The sequence below is a fragment of the Bubalus bubalis genome, chromosome 12 (assembly GCF_019923935.1).
Source record: "Bubalus bubalis isolate 160015118507 breed Murrah chromosome 12, NDDB_SH_1, whole genome shotgun sequence".
Lineage (NCBI taxonomy): Eukaryota > Metazoa > Chordata > Mammalia > Artiodactyla > Bovidae > Bubalus > Bubalus bubalis.
In genome coordinates this window covers 20,973,693-20,992,709 of record NC_059168.1, presented here as the reverse complement: position 1 = coordinate 20,992,709, position 19,017 = coordinate 20,973,693, and the positions used below count along the sequence as shown (strand labels likewise).

General features: G+C 38.0%; 1 protein-coding gene across 5 annotated transcripts in view; it reads right to left on the bottom strand.

Moving 5' to 3' along the window:
* Positions 1 to 19,017, bottom strand: part of ARHGEF33 (Rho guanine nucleotide exchange factor 33) — a 75,814-nt gene that overhangs the window by 52,895 nt on the left and 3,902 nt on the right. For all 5 annotated transcript variants that reach the window (XM_025260897.2, XM_025260901.2, XM_025260903.2 and 2 more), the window contains exon 2: positions 17,791 to 17,860. The gene's annotated coding sequence lies outside the window, so the exon portion shown is untranslated. The remainder of the gene's footprint in view (positions 1 to 17,790; positions 17,861 to 19,017) is intronic.

Below are 19,017 nucleotides of genomic sequence, written 5' to 3'. Positions count from 1 at the left end.
ATCCAGATGCATAAATTTGTCAAAACTCATCAAAACGTGTATTTTGACTGAGTGCCTTTTATCCTATATAATTTATACCTCAAACTAGAAATTAGTGTTTCATGCATATATTGAGGTCTGTGAACCAAAATGATAAATTGACAGAGTCTGGAAGGCACATATGGATGAAAAAGCATTGGTCAATAGCTGCACAATTATAAATGAGGGATCTAAAGAAAGGCCCAAAGTGAAGGCCATATGCTATTTGGAATCTTGTACATTTTTCATGTGAGCATGGAAATTATGTCAACGTAAGGCATCTTCCCTAGCTATCTGAATCTCTTTCATAGCTGATATAAACATTACTAAGATGAAAAGTTTCTGCTCCTTAGCAAATAATCATTTGATATTTAATGAATTCCATGATGAATATAATTAAATCACAGAAAGTTAGAGACAAAAGACACTGAGAAAATTACTTGATTCAACTTCCTCATTTATTGGAGAAGCAACCGAGGCGTGGAGAGGGGAAGATAAGTCATCTGCTCAAAACCACACAGCTTTGAAAATAATTGTTAGAAGTGATTTCTGTTACTATTTGGGGGAAAAAGTATTAAAATATGTGAAGCCACATTTTAATGGGATTTTTTATGGATAATTAATTCCAGAAGATTTATTGATCTAATCTGCCGCTAATTAAAAGCAAACCCCCAAACTGCCATCTGTCATAGGTAAAATGTAAATTTATGCATTTTCAGAGGTAAGACATCAAGTTCACAAATGTACAAATAGTTACTGATTTCAAGAAGTAAGATAAGGTATGTGGTCACTAGAAAATAAATTAGAAATTTTATTTATTTAATTATGAAAGCAACCAAACCACATTATAAAAAAATTAGTAAATATTGAGGGAAAAAAAACAACTCTGATGTCTCTACTTTTTGATCACTTGATTTTATTGCTAGTCAATCACTTTTCCCTTGAATATTTTACCTGATTGTTAATGGAGCCTATAATTTTATATCTACTTTTTTACCTATATTAAGCATTTTTCTTTCTTTTACAAATTGGACCTTTATTATTCAAGTTGTTTTTATTGTGGTTATTTGTGTAGAGGTACAAGTGTCCCTCCTTAGACTCAGTCAGTGTTAACAATCTGCTGAAATTCTTCATTCCTTTCTCCATCCCCATAGAGCCACATTCAAATGTATATACAGAATACACAGATAAGGCGGGGGTTGTCATTGTAGGTTCATACTCTTCCTCTCTGCATCATCCCCTCTCACTTCATATATCATGGCAATCTTTCCGAGTTAATTGGTGTAAATCTAACAAATCACTGTTAGTGACTGAGTAACATCCATGGTAGGAATAATCTGTTTTAATTGTTCCTTTATTGATGGGTGTTCCCTTTATTTCCATTATTTTGTCACTGAAACAATGCTACAACAAACATCTCAGTACACAGAGCCGTATATACTGGTGCTTTTATATACTTAGGGGTTTAATAAGTAAGACTCATTTATTCTTAAGTATTGTATAGTTTTTATTGCTACTGTGAATGGCATTTTTCAATTTCCAATTCTCTCTAGCTGGTGTTTGTATTCTCTCTCTTTTTTAAATATTTATTTTGTTCTCAGCCATCTTACTAAATTCCTTTATTAATTATAGAAGATTTTAAAATAAATATTTCTAGATGATTTTTATTCTTGTTTTCAAATTTTATACTGGTTATTTCACAGTTGATTGTATTTGCTACAGCCTCTAGAATAATGTTTACTAATAACAGTGACAGTGGATACTATTATCCATCTTCTTATTTCAATGTAAATGACTTTAGAATCATATTTTCTACCTTTGGTAAATAATGTATATCATATTTAAGTAAATTTAGCCTTATTTTACCAAAATTTCTTAAAAGGAATAGCTACTGTATTTTATCCATCTTTTAGCAGCTACTGATAGACTTGCCTTTTTCTCCTTTGTCATAATAAATTATACTGATTCTCTGATGTTGAATCATCCTCACATTCCTAGAATATTTGCTTGGTCATAGGAGATAGTTTTATTGACACTCTACTGGATTCTAATTGTTAATATTTAGACATTTTTGCATCTATATTCAGAGAAGGCAATGGCAACCCATTCCAGTACTCCGGCCTGGACAATCCATGGATGGAGGAGCCAGGTGGGCTGCAGTCCATGGGGTCGCTGAGAGTTGGACGCGACTGAGAGACTTCACTTTCACTTTCCACTTTCATGCATTGGAGAAGGAAATGGCAACCCACTCCAGTGTTCTTGCCTGGAGAATCCCAGGGACGGGGGAGCCTGGTGGGCTGCCGTCTCTGGGGTCGCACAGAGTCGGACACGACTGAAGTGACCTAGCAGCAGCGTCTATATTCATGAGTGATTTTGATCTGTGGAAGATTTATTGCTTTTTTATTTTTTATTCTATGGCAAAGGGACATTCACGTTATCCTAGCTTCTTAAAATGAATTAGAGAGGTTTTTTATCTTGTCCTATAATCTAGAAATGTTTCAATTAAATTGGAATTGTCTGCTCATCAAAAGATAGTATAGCATAGCTATGAAAACATTTGGTCTTAATGCCTTTAAAAAAAATAGACACATCCTTAAACCCAATTCAATTTCTTAAAAGGTAATTGGTCTACTCAACTTTTAAGCTTAATTTTATAATGTATATTTTCTTAGGACGTCATGTATTTCCTTAAGTTTATTAACAAATCTGTTGATAGAGGATAAGTATCTACATTTTTTGAACAGCTGCTGTGGTCATAGCACCGTCTTCATGTTTTCTTTATATTGTCACATCTAATTGAATCCTCACATTGATCCTGTTCAGTGTGGATCATTATCTTCATTTTACAGATGAGCATATTGAGGCTTGGGAAAATGAGGTAATGATGTACTGAGAATCATGGATAAGATATGGCAGAGGGAGCCAGAATTGGAATAGGTCTCCATGACTTCAGAACTGGTGGATTCAATTCCTAGATTTCTCCAAATGGTTTTGCAGTCATTATATTTAATTACTGAAAAATAGTTGTTTGAGGAATTATGTCACTGTTGTCTTTTCCTTTTCAAATTTTTGAATATTAGGATCATTTTCTATTTGTCAGTATAGTTAATGGAAAATTATAGTTAATATAAAAAAGAATATAGATTTTTTCCCCTCTTATTTAAGGCATTTTTAGGCTAGGTTTACAGAAGAAAATTGCTAGTTTGAAGAGTATGATCATATTAGTGAGTAACATATTTTGAAAGGTACATCTTAAAAGGGAAAATAACAGTATTATGTGGGAAAGTAGTATGACTTTTTCTGGGAAGAGCTATACAACATTATGAAATTCCTTTGAGATCTTACTTGTAGTCTGCTTCATTGTCTGTGGGCATCCCTCACTCTCCAAGCCCAGTAATTCTGTACTTTGTCCTTCATAATCTTTGAATCACTGCCTGTGCTGTGCTGTGCTTAGTCATGTCCGACTCTTTGCGACCTCATGGACTGTAGCCTGCCAGGATCCTCTGTCCATGGGGATTCTCCAGTCAAGAATACTGGAGTGTGTTTCCATGCCCTCCTCCAGGGGATCTTCCCAACTCAGGGATCGAACCCAGGTCTCCTGCATTGTAGGCAGATTCTTTACTGTCTGAGCCACCAGGGAAGCCCAAGAATACTGGAGTGGATTCTCCAGGCAAGAATACTGGAGTGGGTCTCCATGCCCTCCTCCAGAGGAACTTCCCAACCCAGGAATCAAACTGGGTCTCCTGCATTGCAGGCAGATTCTTTACCAACTGAGCTATCAGGGAAGCCCAAATAGCGATGCTAGCCTCTAATAACATCCATCTGGGCCTTGGCAGACCCTTGAGAAAATACTGACAAGTTTTTAGAAAAAGCCTGTTTGTCTCTAAACCATGTCTTATCATTACATAGAACAATAGTTTTTAGTCTCTACTTTGAAGCCCTTGGGTTTTTTAAGCCTGCCTTGGGAGAAAAGAGAAAGCCACCAAGCTGGTGGAGTCTTGGGCCCCCCTTCCCTTCCCTTGAAGCAGAGTCTCTCTGTTCTCATCTAATTTACATACTATAACTTTGGGGGAAGAAATTTCCTTTAAAATGGGTTTCTGCTGCTTTAAAAAAGGTTCTAAAATGATCACAATAGAGATATAGGAACATTGAAACATTCATCTAAAAAGTTATAGCCAGATTTTTATGACATTAACTCAAGTAATAAGATTAGCAGCATTAATAAAGTTAATAGAAGCAGAAAGAATACCAGAAAATCTCCTGACGCTCCCCCAGACTGACCTAGAATGTATACCCCACACACCAGTGCAGGCGTAAGACCACAAAAGCCTAGGATTGTCTATTACTTTCCAATTACTGCTGTGACAGAAAAGGAAAGTTTTGCACTTTGGGGAATTGAAATTAATTGAAAGCAGACTTGAGTTAATTTCCATTCCGGTGTCCTTTATTGAATGGGTCTTTAGTGCACATTTCTAATTTAGTAGAATGAGAACTCTTTATGTTGGGGGGAGGGTGATGAGCAAATATTTTCCCCTGAAACTAAAGTAATTCATCAGGACAAATCTTGCTAATGTTTTCAAAGAGGAAAGTCTATATGAACTTTGTGATATAAAAAAGTACTTTAAAGAAAATTATGAAAGGGGTTGTTTGTTTTTTCCATACAGCCTAAAAGCAACATAAGTTTAATAACATGACGTATTTCTTGACCTTTTTTGTACCTGCGTCTTAGTCTCCAAAACACTCTCACCTACATTATCTCACCAGATGATTGTAGCCATGCTGTGCAGTGGGCAGCACACTTTACTATCCATTTTATGCAGAAGGAAACTGTTCCTCTGAACCATTAAGGAAGCAGTTCCAATAGGACCATTATTTTTTCTATTGCTTTCTATCTTTACATAAACTGCTCATGTGACAGGATTCCAAACCACTATTGTATCAAAAACCACTTTTACTGTCATTAAAAGTATATCAGTTCTTACATGGGGTCTCATATCTATTTGAAAAAAAAAAAGATTGAATAAACTGTAAAATGAGAGAAGTTTTGATAAGTCTAATGAGAGATATGGAGATTCAGAGAAAGAGAAAGAATACAAAGTAGAACAAAAAAATAGGACGTAACCACTGATTCAGAGGCTATAAAATATTATTAATAAAATTCTATGTTCATTTTATTATCAATAACTTTTAAAGCTAAATGAAATGGATAATTTTTAAGGAAAACATAGACCATTGAAATTTGCTTTATAAAATCAATTACAGCAACTATTTATAGAAGATATTGAAAGGGGGAGGTTGACTATCAACCCCCAAATAAGAAATCACCCAGGATAATATAACAAGAAATGTCTATAAATAACAATGACTATGTCATTTAATCCATACCCCAAAATAAGATATGTACAAGTCACTAAATCCATTCTATGAGGTTCTGATACCAAATCTACTCTAGGATAGCCTAGATATACAAATATTCTAAATAAAATATTAGAAAACAAAAATACAACAGTTTGATTAGTGGTATTAGGTTATAAAAATATCTTGATGCTTAGAAATCTATTGATGTAATTCATTATTCAATATAATGCAAAAAAAAAAAATAATCCAACCAAAAAAACAAAGAGCACAGTGTGACCCTAAGAAGCAAAATAAAGAGATAAGACAAATTTCACAATGCATAAGTATATATGCACGTGTTTAAAATGAGGATGTTTTAGTGATAATGTAACTTTTTATACCCACTTCCCTCAAATATATATAATCAAATCATCCTTGAAAACATAGCAATTTATGGAAAGGCAATAAATTAAAATAAAATAGGGATCTGTCAGCAGACAACTCAAACAATAAGTAGTCTTATTTTGAAAAAGTTCTTGGTCCTCAAGTCAGCTTCTTACTTGACCTTTTCTCAAATATAGGTGTTGCTAGAAACTGGATGACCCCTGCCACTGAAAAAGGTCACAAGGCCATTGTCACATCCTTGGTTAACTGCCTGAATGCTAGTTCCCTCATCAGACCATAAGCAGAGAGTGTATTTTATTCATTTTTGTATCCCCAGCTCCTTGCCCCATTCTGAGCTTGTGGTCACCAAATATTTTGTGGAAGTGAGTTGAATTCGCATCTAATAGACTACCAGAGAAACATACTCTTTACCACGTGTGCTTCACATAAGCAAAAAATAATCAGTGATAAATATGGAAAGTTTAGCCTGGAGGTGATTTTTGTTAGAAAAAAATTCCAATTTTATTTTATTGAGCCAAGCTTCACTGTATCCACCATTGGGCTTGGGAACCAAAAGAGAGTAGATAGAATTTCCTAACAAATGGCCCTGCAACAAAACTAGTTATAACTGATATGCCATTGTTGCCAGCAACCTCAGAGTGCTCAGAACCAGTGAGAAGAGGGACAAAGCACAGAGAGTGGGCACTTCTGTAGCTCCTAAAGCACAGAGAGGTTCTTTTCCCCTGAGTGTGGAAACCAGAGTTTCTCCCACCTCCACTCCACAGACACTTAATTTGTTTTTGTTCTATCTACAAATATCAGTCAAGATAATATGCTTGAGTTGCTATTTGTCAACTCAGAAAAAGAAATATTATCAGCATGTCATTACACACGAAAATATCCAATGGCCAGAGATAATTATTTTAAGACTGCTTCATTTAAGAGATCAAAACTTATCAAAAGCCCATAATACTTCCAGAAGCTCTTCTGACTCATTGATTGGCAAAAATAAAAAGGTGTTAAAATCTGATTTTGCAAACCTGGATGCTTCAGGGGCTCTGGGTCTGGCGTGGAAGATGTTTTCTTTTCCACACAGATGTTTTCTTTTCTTCCATCTCTTTTCTTATCCTGGTTTGACTCACTTTAATTTCAATCTTTTAAACAGGTTCTCTCCCTGGATTCATCTGAGTGGAAGTTAAGAGCCTCCCAGAGACACTCTGCAAGAGGCAGAGGGCACGGTGTTACCTGAATACGAGGTAAATACTTCCTTCAAAAGAAAATTGACTGTTGCTATATTTTTAGTAGGTCAGTCCTGATTGGAAGAGGGGGAAGACAGTGGAGGGCAGTAGAGGCTCCTGGGAGACTTGTACAGGGAAGGAGCCCTGAGCTCCAGTGAGAGCTCCCTCCAGCCCTAGGGATGGCCCTAAATTACAGAGGGTAAATCCTTAACTAGTCCTCAGAAGTATTCTTCCTTCCAAAGCAGAGGCAGTGGCAGGACTCACTAGACCTGAATCACAAGCTGAGTTAGCAGTGCTTTGTAAAATAGAGCATCAGTTACCACTAACAACCTATTTTAGGTGAGAGTGGAAACCAGGTTACTGCTGATATTCCTGGGAGAATTCTTTTTCATAGTTCAGATGAAATGACATCTAATTTGGATCTGCCTTTGGCGCTTTCTGAACTGCTAAAAATGAGACTAGAGTAAAATCCAATCTTCAGAAAGACTAACCTTTCACCACATCCCAGGGAACCCCAGGACTTGGAAATCATAGACGAATCCTGCACATCTATGACCTCAGTAGAAGTGTCACCCATAGCCCGAGCACCATTGACAGAGGTCACCCTGCAGAGGGCAGAGCATGACTCATACTCTTTATAAGCCTGACTTGGCCATTCTCCTCAACTGTCCTCTATCCTGCCTAGGGCAAGGATCATCCAATAATCTGTTCTTATTAGGGTCCAACAGCATAGTAACCTAGATATAATTGATAACAAATGCAATGCCATCATTAGTTTGATAATTTCTTTTTAAATTATTGAAATGAATTTCTATTTCATACATGTCCTCCTCAGAGCTAAGGCATACTGAACCCAATCAATTGTAATTTCTTACCACATCTGGTAAGTTTGGCACAAGGATAAAAGCCCTGGGGAATTCCCTGTTTAGGACTCTGCTGTGCTTTTACTGCTGAAGGCACAGGTTCAATCCTTGGCCAGGGAGCTAAGATCCTGAAAGCCACTCAGTGGTGCGACCAAAAAAAAAGAAGAAAAGAAAAATTAGGCCTAAAACATTCCATAAAGGGACCAGAATACATGAGGCACATTGGGGCTGGTTTTGCTGAGATGCTGTATTTTGATTCCTAAACTTCATACTGCACTATTTCAGTTTCCTTTTTGGAAAAAGTTAGGACAGGAATAAGTAAATAAAATATAGAAATGCTCCTGCCTCCCAACTGAATTACATACTTCTCACATCCCAGGTAGTTGGATAGCAATCCAGTTCTTCAGAGCCTTTAAAAATAAGTATGGAAAGATACTAAACAACCTCATTAGAATCTATCTAGGGCTCCTTAAATGTACGATGGGAAATCATTCCCTGTGTAGATTATGTAGATTCATCTTGTTCTGATGTCATTTGAAAATAATTCCCTGAACTGAAGGTGAGTTGGTCTAACAGGGCACATGCATGTCCCCTCCTCGCCCCATCACTTCTTGCCTTCACTGCTATGTATTTAGCACTCTTCTTAAGGCATCCATTTTGCTATTTTTTAATTTGGTTGCACCGCACAGCCTATGGGTTCTTAGTTCCCCAACCAGGGCTTGAACCTGCACCCCAGCCTACAACCCCTGCCCCACATTGGAAGTGCAAAGTCTTAACCGCTGGACCACCAGGGAGGTCCCCATTTTGCTTTTTGATGATATAATCTGTGAACATCTTCATCAGGCTTCCTACCATAGATCTGTGTAAAAATGTTAAAGAGTCGGGAAGGTACACCCATTGACCAACAGTGTTGGCGGAAGGAAGGAACCCTGGACTGAGATCTGATCCTGACTTCTCATTCACTGTGCGGCCATGAAAAAGCCAGGAACCCTCTCCAGGCCTCCATTTCCTCACCTCTATTATTCAGAAGCTCTCAAAGTCCTTGCAGCTCTAAAATGCGAGGCTAAAATCTAGCAGGGCATCTCCAAACACTACTCAGCTATGTGATGATATGGCAACCGGGGCCTTCCTTCCCCGCACCCAGTCCAGAGCCTTTCATAACTGTCCTTCTGTTCAATTTAAAAATCAAAACCCAGAAGATGCATTGCACCCAAACTAAAGTGATGCGAAACAGTTCACAATCGCCTCATTTCTAGTTCTTCCACTATGCAGTTTTAGCTGTCTTTTCAGTATTCAGGTCTATATTTCGAGAGAAGGAAACAAAACTGTCTTTCTGATCTTTTTTTCTGCTAAATGAATGTCCTTTTTATATATCTTGAACTTCTTTTCAATGAAAATTTGCACTTGGCTGTTCCAAGGTTATGTCAAATTCAAGCTGGTTAAATCACACTGGTCGTCTTCAGCCTATCCAGGTACCCCCTTCAGATTTCATTTCCCAGGCTCTGTCACAATTGCCACTATTGACCCAGACTTAAGCCCTTGGAATGATTTTCCTCTCATCCTATGATCCACTGCAGCGAAATCTTTGAGTCTTCTTTTATATGGTTTCTTACATTTTCTCCTTTCTTTCTATGTCACTTCTTTAATTCAACCTGACTGCTTTGTTCCCAAACATCTATAGTAACATCCTCATTAGTTTATCAACACTCTATACCTGTACTAGATTATTTTTATTTAAATATCTCTCTGATCATCTCTTGATCATGCTCTTGAATCATTCTCTCCTTGTTGAAATAGACAGTGAACCTCAAGGTCTTCCAATGTCCCAGACCTTCCTCTACAACATTTTTTCTGATTTGTAGGAGGTATTCCAGCCTCCTAACACTTACTCATCACTTGCATTCCTATCTTGTCTCTTCTCTTCCCTGTAGCCTGGTCTGCCCTCCTCACCCTACTCCAATTGTCAAATCCTTACTCATTCCCCAAAGTCTAACTCAGGCCCAATACCTTTCTGGGCTGTCACCTTCAGTCCAATAGGATGTTATCCCTTTCTTGGAAAATTTGTAGAACTCAATTGGAACCAAAACCATGATTTTCTGCTGCATATAACTTATGTATATAATCTCATCTTATAAACAAACTTCTTGAGTAAAGAGGCTAGTTTTTCCACCTCTTTGTATTCTTGGTGCCTGTTTTATATTCTTACATAGAATAGCAGCTCAATAAAAGTTCATTGAGACTTAGATGATAAACCTGCTAAACATTGTCAATAGTAAGTATTTAGCACACAATCCTCCTGTAATTAATTAGGTGTTATTAATTATTAATAATTACTTGTTAAGTGTTCTCTTACCTAACATCTGGTAATCAATGGTAATGGACATAAAGACTAACAGAGAAAGAATTTGGTCACAGGAAACCCAGGCTGAGAGAGTAGAACAAGGGGATTTAATATTCTATCTTAGTCTTAATGGGCATCTTCAGTGTGATGGCGTTAAAACAAGATGATCTGTAATGGCTTAGCCTTTGTTACATATATTAGATTCAAATGTTGGGATTTAGAGAGCAAGTTAATCCTTTTCTTCCTCTACTCATTTTGAGATGTACCTTAGAAACCTCACTTCCTGGGGTTTGTCTACCTCGTTCCTCTTAAAACTCAAGGACCTGCTGTTGGTCTGTTATGTCTACCGCTCATCTTCTCGGGGATCTATGCTCCAGGTCTCCAAAACAAATATGAGATGGGCAGTGAATGAGCCAGTAGGTAGAAAATGAATCCAGGAAAAAAAAAAAAAAAAAAACTACACCCATCCTTTTGAAAGCAGTATTTCTAGCCTACTCGTTGAATTATTAATTCCTCACACATCCTTAAGCTTAGGTTCTTTCTCTAAGCCTGTGGTTTATGAAGCTGAGAAAAGAAATACTCTAAATCTAGATGCAAAGTTTACATGCAAATCAAAGTCCTGTTTCTTAAAAATCTTGTAAATTCAGTTTTAACAGCCTTTTGAACTTACTGCTAATACTGTAACCCTCATTGGCAAAAATTATATATATAAGTAGATGCAGTACTTTTGAAAAGTCATTAAAATGTTAATATAGAATATTTAGAATCGCAGAAACAAGAGAAGCTCATTTGTGAAAATCCAGGGGCCCACAGGATGTGAGTGTAGAGGCGAGGTTGAAACTCAAACTCACACACCTCCACCAGGGCCATTTTGTTCCTATCAGAATTTTGACAACTTCAAGGTCTGGTCAAATTTACAATATCCCAGAAGCATCCATTAAGAATAAAAAAGTTCTAAGGCTTCTGGTCTCTGTTTAAATGTCAACTCCCTGACCACACATGTAAGAACAGGTCACATTTTCAAAGCCTGTATCCTTTCCATTGCTTCCGTTTTCTCCACAGCATTTACCATCAAACAACAATGCTGCCTGTTTATTTGTTTGCTCTTTGATCTTCTTGGCCCATCACCTCCACTTCATGAGGGCTTGGACATTTTTATTCACTCTGCATTCCCCAAGGTCTGAAAGGGTCTAGCACAGCATAGACCCCCAAATACATAGGTGTGAAGTAAATAAATGAAGCAGTATCATGGTTTAGAAAAATCAAACCAAACCATACCCAACCAGCACAACTTGCCTTATAAATTAAGGGTTCAGCATGTGTGGTAAAGAAGGTCAGAACTAAAAGATGGCCCAGAGACCAATCCAGCCAAACCCTGTCATTTCACAAATAAAGTGAGGTCATGATAAAGTGACTTGACTAAGTCATAAGCTCTTGTTTTGACAGAAATAATAAAATGGTTCATTACAGAGTTCCAATTTCTTATGTAAATATGGTAATTATGTTATTTGATAATTTTTATCTCAGTGAAGTGGGCCTCATAAATAAGTGGAATAAAAAGACTGTCAGGTCAGGCCCTTCACCCAAATATACTAACCTTACTATCACCAACATTGTGACTTTATTCCTCTGGATCCTGAGAGATTTTTTTAAAAACATGCTTTATTTACTTTGTTGTCAGTTACCACTTTCACTAGCTGAGAGCAATACTGAGAGCCAAGCTAGGTGCCAGTAGGGAATGGAGATGGGGAATCTGAGCTCTGAAATATGATGTTTCTGGACTCAAATCCTAGCTTGATGATTTAAATAGCTGATTGACCTTGAGAAAATCAGTTACCCTTTCTGAGAGTCTGATTAGCTCATCCTCTGGTATGATTGTTTCTAGTAGTGATTATCACTATCCTTTGCAGTTTTGCGTAGGACAAAGCTGGAGGCTCTCACCTAAAACTGATAGAGATGAAAGAAGCAGCAAACTTGGACTGCCCCCAAGGAGTCTAGATTCATTGGTCTTTAAAGGTAGGGACTGTAAGTTAAGCTTCTTCTGCAGTCTGGAGCACCTAGCTCACACAGGTAAGCACTGTGCAGGCTCCGGTGACCACTTCATGAGCCACAATTGAGAGCTTGATCCACGGCAGCAACCTGAGCCCAGCTGTGGAGAAGGAGGGAGTCTCCAGTGATCAATTGCTTGGCAACATCGGGCCTGAAAATGGGGTTCAAGCTTTTAGATTCAGGAGCTATGCATGCACTTATCTCTCAGAAGTGCTGAAAGAGCCTGGAAGTGTGAAAGGGAGAAAACCGCATCTATCAGGAATTCTCTCAGGAAAAATATCTTGTGTGAGTGAAAGAAATGCTTCTGTCAGCACCCTGAGAATGTGTATGTATGTGTCTATGTTTGGGGTGGGGGCAATGGCTTGAGTAGCAACAAGTGGTTGCTGAAAAGCCTTCTTAGAAGGGTGAGTCTGGTTTTCCTGTAGGATTTTGATTTTGCTAAGCGGTGTAGCCAATATGTGGAGAAGGCAATGGCACCCCACTCCAGTACTCTTGCCTGGAAAATCCCATGGACGGAGGAGCCTGGTTGGCTGCAGTCCATGGGGTCACCAAGAGTCGGACACGACTGAGCGACTTCATTTTCACTTTTCACTTTCATGCATTGGAGAAGGAAATGGCAACCCACTCCAGTGTTCTTGCTTGCAGAATCCCAGGGACAGGGGAGCCTGGTGGGCTGCCGTCTATGGGGTCGCACAGAGTCGGACACAACTGAAGCGACTTAGCAGCAGCAGCAGCAGTAGCCAATATGAGGCCAGAGCTGAACTGCTCTTCATCTTGGACAGGAGGCTGAGTACTGCCATTATACTCTACCTCCAGGGAGGAATCAGCCTCTTTTCTCTTCTGAGGTTGAATAATGAAAGAAAACCCGTTTGACTGTCAGATTTTAAGCTGGCCGCATGTCTCTGGATCCAACTTTGCCTGTGGGACCTTAATTTTATGCCTGAGGGTTACTCCCAATGTGTCTCTGTAGCCAGTTAGACATTAGTTGATGTGATTTTGCAACTTGTAACAGTTAATGACTGGACTAGCTGAACTTACTTGATTCATTTCTCTATTTTATAGTATTTCAAATAAAACTTTGTAGTAGTTAGTATATATGAGGCAGATGTACAGATGATCACAGTTCATGCATTTTATCAAACACTTGCCTGTGTATCTTTGTTCCTTCCATCTTCTATGCCTCAAATATCTTTCCTTACCTAATGAAATGCTTCTCATCCTTCAAGGTTCAGTTCAAGCCCCTCCTTCTCTGTGAGCCTGCCCTGGTCCTCCAAGCCATCATTAGTTATTCCCTTGTCTTCCCTGATGGTTCAGATGGTAAAGCATCTGCCTACAATGAAGGAGACCTGGGTTTGATCCCTGGGTTGGGAAGATCCCCTGGAGAAGGAAATGGCAACCCACTTGAGTACTCTTGCCTGGAACAGCCCATGGACAGAGGAGCGTGGTAGCTTACAGTCTGTGGGGTGGCAAAGAGTTGGACACGACTTCACTTTCTTTACTTTCTTTCACTGCATTCTCATATTATGTTATTAGTGTCTCTTCCTGTTGGGATTTATAGGCAGTAGTCTCTGTTTCTACATGATACTATAAGCTCGGCCAGTGCAGGGATGTGTTTCTTATTCATAGCCATTGCACCTGGTGAGTATCCAGTTCCTACCAAACTAGAGTGCTAGACTGCAAGCCTCAGATAACATAGACGATCTCTTTATAGGAGCAATTTTTCTCAATGGTAAGCAATTTTTAAAATTATTATATATTTTTAAGTGTTCAGATGTTTCACAGAGAGGCATACAAAATTAGCTTGAGTTTTAAAGATATGACATTTATGTCATTTGTTCATATTCCTCTGATATGAAAATTTGAGAAGTTTTTGCAGTGGACACTCAAGTCAAATTTGAGTTTAATTTCATTATTAAATTCCAGAGGATGTTTATATAGTGATTGACTTCTAGTTGGTAAAAGGGTACAAACTCTCAGTTATAAGTAAAATGAGGTCTGAGGATTTAATGCATAACATGGTGACTATAGTTGATAAGGGGATTCCCAGGTGGCATTAGTGGTAAAGAACCTGCCTGCCAATATAGGAGACATAGGAGACATGGGTTCAATCCTTGGATTGGGAAGATCCCTTGGAAGAGAGCATGGCAATCCTCTCCAGTATTCTTGCTTGGAGAATCCCACGGACAGTGGACCCTGGCAGGCTATAGTCCATAGGGTCGCACAGAGTTGGACACGAATGAGACGACTTAGCACACAGGCACGCCAGTGTAGGAGATGCAAGAAATATGGGTTCAACCCCTGGATCAGGAAAATCCCCTGGAGTAGGGAATGGCTACCCACTCCAGTATTCTTGCCTGGAAAATTCCTCAGACAGAGGAATCTGGCAGGCTACCGTCCATGGGGCTGCAAAGAGTTGGACACGACTGAGCAACTAAGCACTCACACTCATAGTTGATAAGACTGGACTGTATAACTGAAATTTACTAAAAGAATACAACTTAAATGTCCCCACCAATAAAGGAGGGGAATCCTTTCCCAATGCATAAATATATCAAATCATCATATTGCACACTTTAAGTATCTCACCATTTTATTTATCAATTATACCTCAACACAGCTGGGGAAAAGGAAAACAACACAGTAACTTATTTATTTTTATTAATAGCAAGGAGACATTAAAAAAAATAATGAGCTAGAAAGGCAGACTGGGAAAATCAATTTTATATCTATATAAAATATATACCTAAATTATAAATTTTGTTTTAACAAAAGTTCACTATCTATACATGTAGACTGAGAAATCTTTCAGAGCACTACCCTTTGGCAAAGACCAAATGTTTCTTGTATTTTAAAAAGTTCTTATGATACATCATATACACAAAATAGCATATATAATACATGTACAAGTCTAGTCTTCAAAGCCTTTACAACATCTGATGAGTAATATTTTTAATGAATAATAAATATTTATCAGGTGAAATATCTTTGAGACTTTAGATGCTTACTTCAATTATGAAGCCACTGCCAAAAAGCAGGAGGTGAGACTAATATTGGATATTGAGGTAGGTACATCAGGTGAAGTACAACCAAACAGAGACAAAGGGGCTATGACACTGTTTGTAAGCCTGGCTTTCTACCACATTACTTTAAAACAAAATTACAGGGACTTCCTGCGTGGTCTACTGGTTAAGAATCTGCCTTGCAATGCAGCGGACACTGGTTCAATCCCTGGTCTGGGAAGATCTCACATGCTTCAGAGTAACTAAGCCTGCCCATCAGGAACTAGAGAGTTCCTGCAACACAACGAAGACCTGTGCAGCTAAATAAATAAATAACAAAATTTTAAAAAAACTGTAAAAGTGATACATACTCAGTGTTTAAAAAAAAAAAAGGAAAACCTGACCGATTGTACTCTCTTTCTCTTTCCTCCTCTTGGCAGTCAATAGAAAACCAAATGGTCCACCAGGAGTCACTGGAGGACAGTGGAGGACAAGACGGTGTGACAGACCAGGAGTGGCAGAGAACCCCGAGGGACTCACGCTTGGCTTGACTGTACGGGATTCACTGCAGTGAGGGGGCAGCTGGACCGCCCAAATCTTGAGTTTTATCTCACAAATACAGTCTCAGAGCTGCAGTCTCCCAATCTCCTTTGTAAAAACAGTGACCTTCTACTCAATTCCATTTGATTTTTACAACATATCTTTTCAATAGCATATTATTTCATCAACGATCCCTCAAAAAATCTGAATCAAGTGGTCTTATCTCTTTCTTATAGCTTATTCTGTCATCCACATGAGTATTCCCAGGATCATTTATTTAGTCGTGCATTAATTGTAGGCTTCTAACCTACAGTGATGAAATTCTTGTTCAGAATCCTCCATTGACTCCTAATATTCAAACATCCTAATACAATAGACAAACCCCTTCATGATCTGACCTCTATCTAGCTCTGCAAACTCATCTTTCATCCCCTTCATATACAAACTGGGCTCCTGACACAAAAACACTCTTGTGGGTCCCTGTCCTTTCTAGCTTGTAGGATCTGTGAGTGGTGTCTCCTCAATGGACATCCTTCCCCTACTCTGGGCGAGCTGTCAAACTCCTTGTGTTCTTCAAGACTCTGTACAAGTTTCACTCTTCCCTTTCTTGACATGTCTCAGGAAAGTCCTTGCTTTTCTGTGCTGCCTAATGTCTTGTCCACACTTCTACTATAGTATTTATCTATGTTAAATTACTAATTTAAGAATCTTGCTTCTACAAGATCGGGGGTCTGCATACTCTTAGAGTATCCGTGAATCACCTGAATTATAAGCAAAATTTTATGCAGATCTATTTTCTTCTGGGGAGAAGGTTCAGAGCTCACATCAGACTTTCAAAAGAGTCCGTATTTACTCTCTCAAAATCAAATTAAGAACACTGCGCTAGATGATGAGTCCCTAGAAAAGAGTGAGTTCTGTTCTTTGGGTCTGTTAGCTGAATGAGATTTTCAGTTATTTAAAGATAGATGTTCATACTAGTAAAGATATATGGTAAATTCAACTTCCTCTATTCTTTGATGTTTTAAAGTAGACCAGAAGTGTGGTACAATGAAAAGCACATAGGATAAAAAGAAAGAGATGGAAGGGTTATACCAAAGTACTAACAGTGGTTACTTTTGAAAAGACGGATGGGTTAGGGGTCAGATGGACTTAAACCTTTTATTTATACTCTTCTATCTTGAACAAGTGTTTGTTTTATAATGTGCACTTTTTAGATTTTAAATTAAAAAATAATACTTTGAACTATGGGACTTTAAGTGCATTAAACATTCAAATTCTAGCTCTGTTTCTTATTTAGCTTTGTGACCCTGGAACCTTACTAATCTTTATAAACCTATGTTTCTTCAACTGTAATAACTAATAATCCCACATAGTTATTGCATCACAAAGCCTAGTAGAAAGTAGACAGTAAATTTAGCTGAATGTAAAGTGAAGGTTTTTTTGCACTCTTCAAAAACATCTAAAATAGAACTCAAAACATAGCCATTATTATCTCAATACTGTGAGTAAACATTACAGTGTGGTTAGTCACTCAGTCGTGTCCAACCCTGTGACACTATGGCCTGTAGCCCGCCAGGCTCCTCTGTCCATGGAGATTCTCCAGGCAAGAATACTGGAGTGGGTTGCCATGGCCTCCTCCAGGGAATCTTCCCAACCCAGGGATCAAACCCAGGTCTCCCACATTGCAGGCAGATTCTTTACCATCTGAGCCACCAGGGAAGCCCATATTATTATCTCAATACTGTGAGTAAACATTCATAAATGCAGTAAAAGTTTGATGTCATATGGCTGGTTTATGATGTGGCTATGAGCTGTGATTGCTAATTAATAAAGGAATCCCATAATATATTCATTTGTTTTTAAATAAAGAAGGGTTACAAAAATTTTCAAAACAATTTGTAATATTTGTACTTCAAGAACGAAGTACAAGCACTGGTTTAAACTAAGTAAGGTATGTTTAAACTGGGTTCTCGGTTTATCCATGTTCTTACTAATTATAAATTCTTTGCAGTTTCACTCACCTTGTGGCCTGTCTCCACCTGTAGACATTACACCATATTTGGTGCAGCCTTCTTGACTTCTTTATAGTTTCTACAAAAAATAAAATGTCATTGATAATGACAGGTACCTTGTAATTTCTACCATCTTTTATCCTATAATTTCATAACTAAAAGTTTTGTTATATATGCAATTGATTAAAATTTCTAATAGTTAAAAATACATAAATTAAATGCAAAAGTCCTTGTTCCTCTTAGTCTTTTAATTTTTAAGTCACTTGGTGTTAAGTAGGCACAATGACCTTGGTATTTGTCTCTGGAGTGACTAATAAAAATTAATTCTTATGTATTTAGAAATGTAGTTGGAATACTCTAACATGGCTTAGGGAGCTTCACTGAATCAAAAGAATTCAAAGCAGCTCATCTGACCTGAAAATAATGAAAGCCAAAAATCTAGAGATTTTCATTAAGTATCCCACATTAAATGAAATCACGTACATCAAGTGATAAGTGAAGTAGGTTTGTAATAGGTTTTTCTGTAGGGGCTAAGTCAGGTGATCTACAGTCAAAAGTAGGTGTAAATCCTTTTGGAGAACACTCTATGAATTATATAGTTTTGTGAGTAGGACAGCAGATTCCAAGCCAGCTGTGTGTTTTATTTACTTTTCATTATCTGAAGCCTCTTGGGCAGTTTGGCCAAGTCTCTGAATCTTTGGACCTTCAGTCTCTTAATTGGTATAATTGGCACAGTAGTAATAATAGTCAGCTCACAGTTCAGAAGTGAAGATTAAGGTGAGTGAAGGCTGAGGGGCAGGGGCCAGGGTATAGGAGTGGGCTTACTGAATCACTTTTGTCATTTTGTCAAGGTCCCTGTCCTTTATCCTAAGTGAATCTATGTTTATTCCCAGCTTGGCTTGCTCTTTCTTTCCCTTTAACTTCACAGAAAATTTTTCTTAAAAGATTCTTTTTTTTGTACACATGCTGTTCTTTGTCCTAAAGGAATATGAGAGGCAATGGATGGCGTTACCGGCTCTGTCAGTCACTGCTAATTGCCATCCAGTAACCATGTTCCCTGTTTTCTAAGAAACCTGTTAAAACAAAACAAAACTGTATTCCCCATTCTCCTTCACAGGTAGTTGTAACCATGGGGATAGATTCTACTCATGAGTTACAAGTAGAAATAGTGTGAGTGACTTCTGGGAAGTCTCCTTAAAAGAGACAGCAGATCTTTTTCTTTCCATTCCTCCTTCC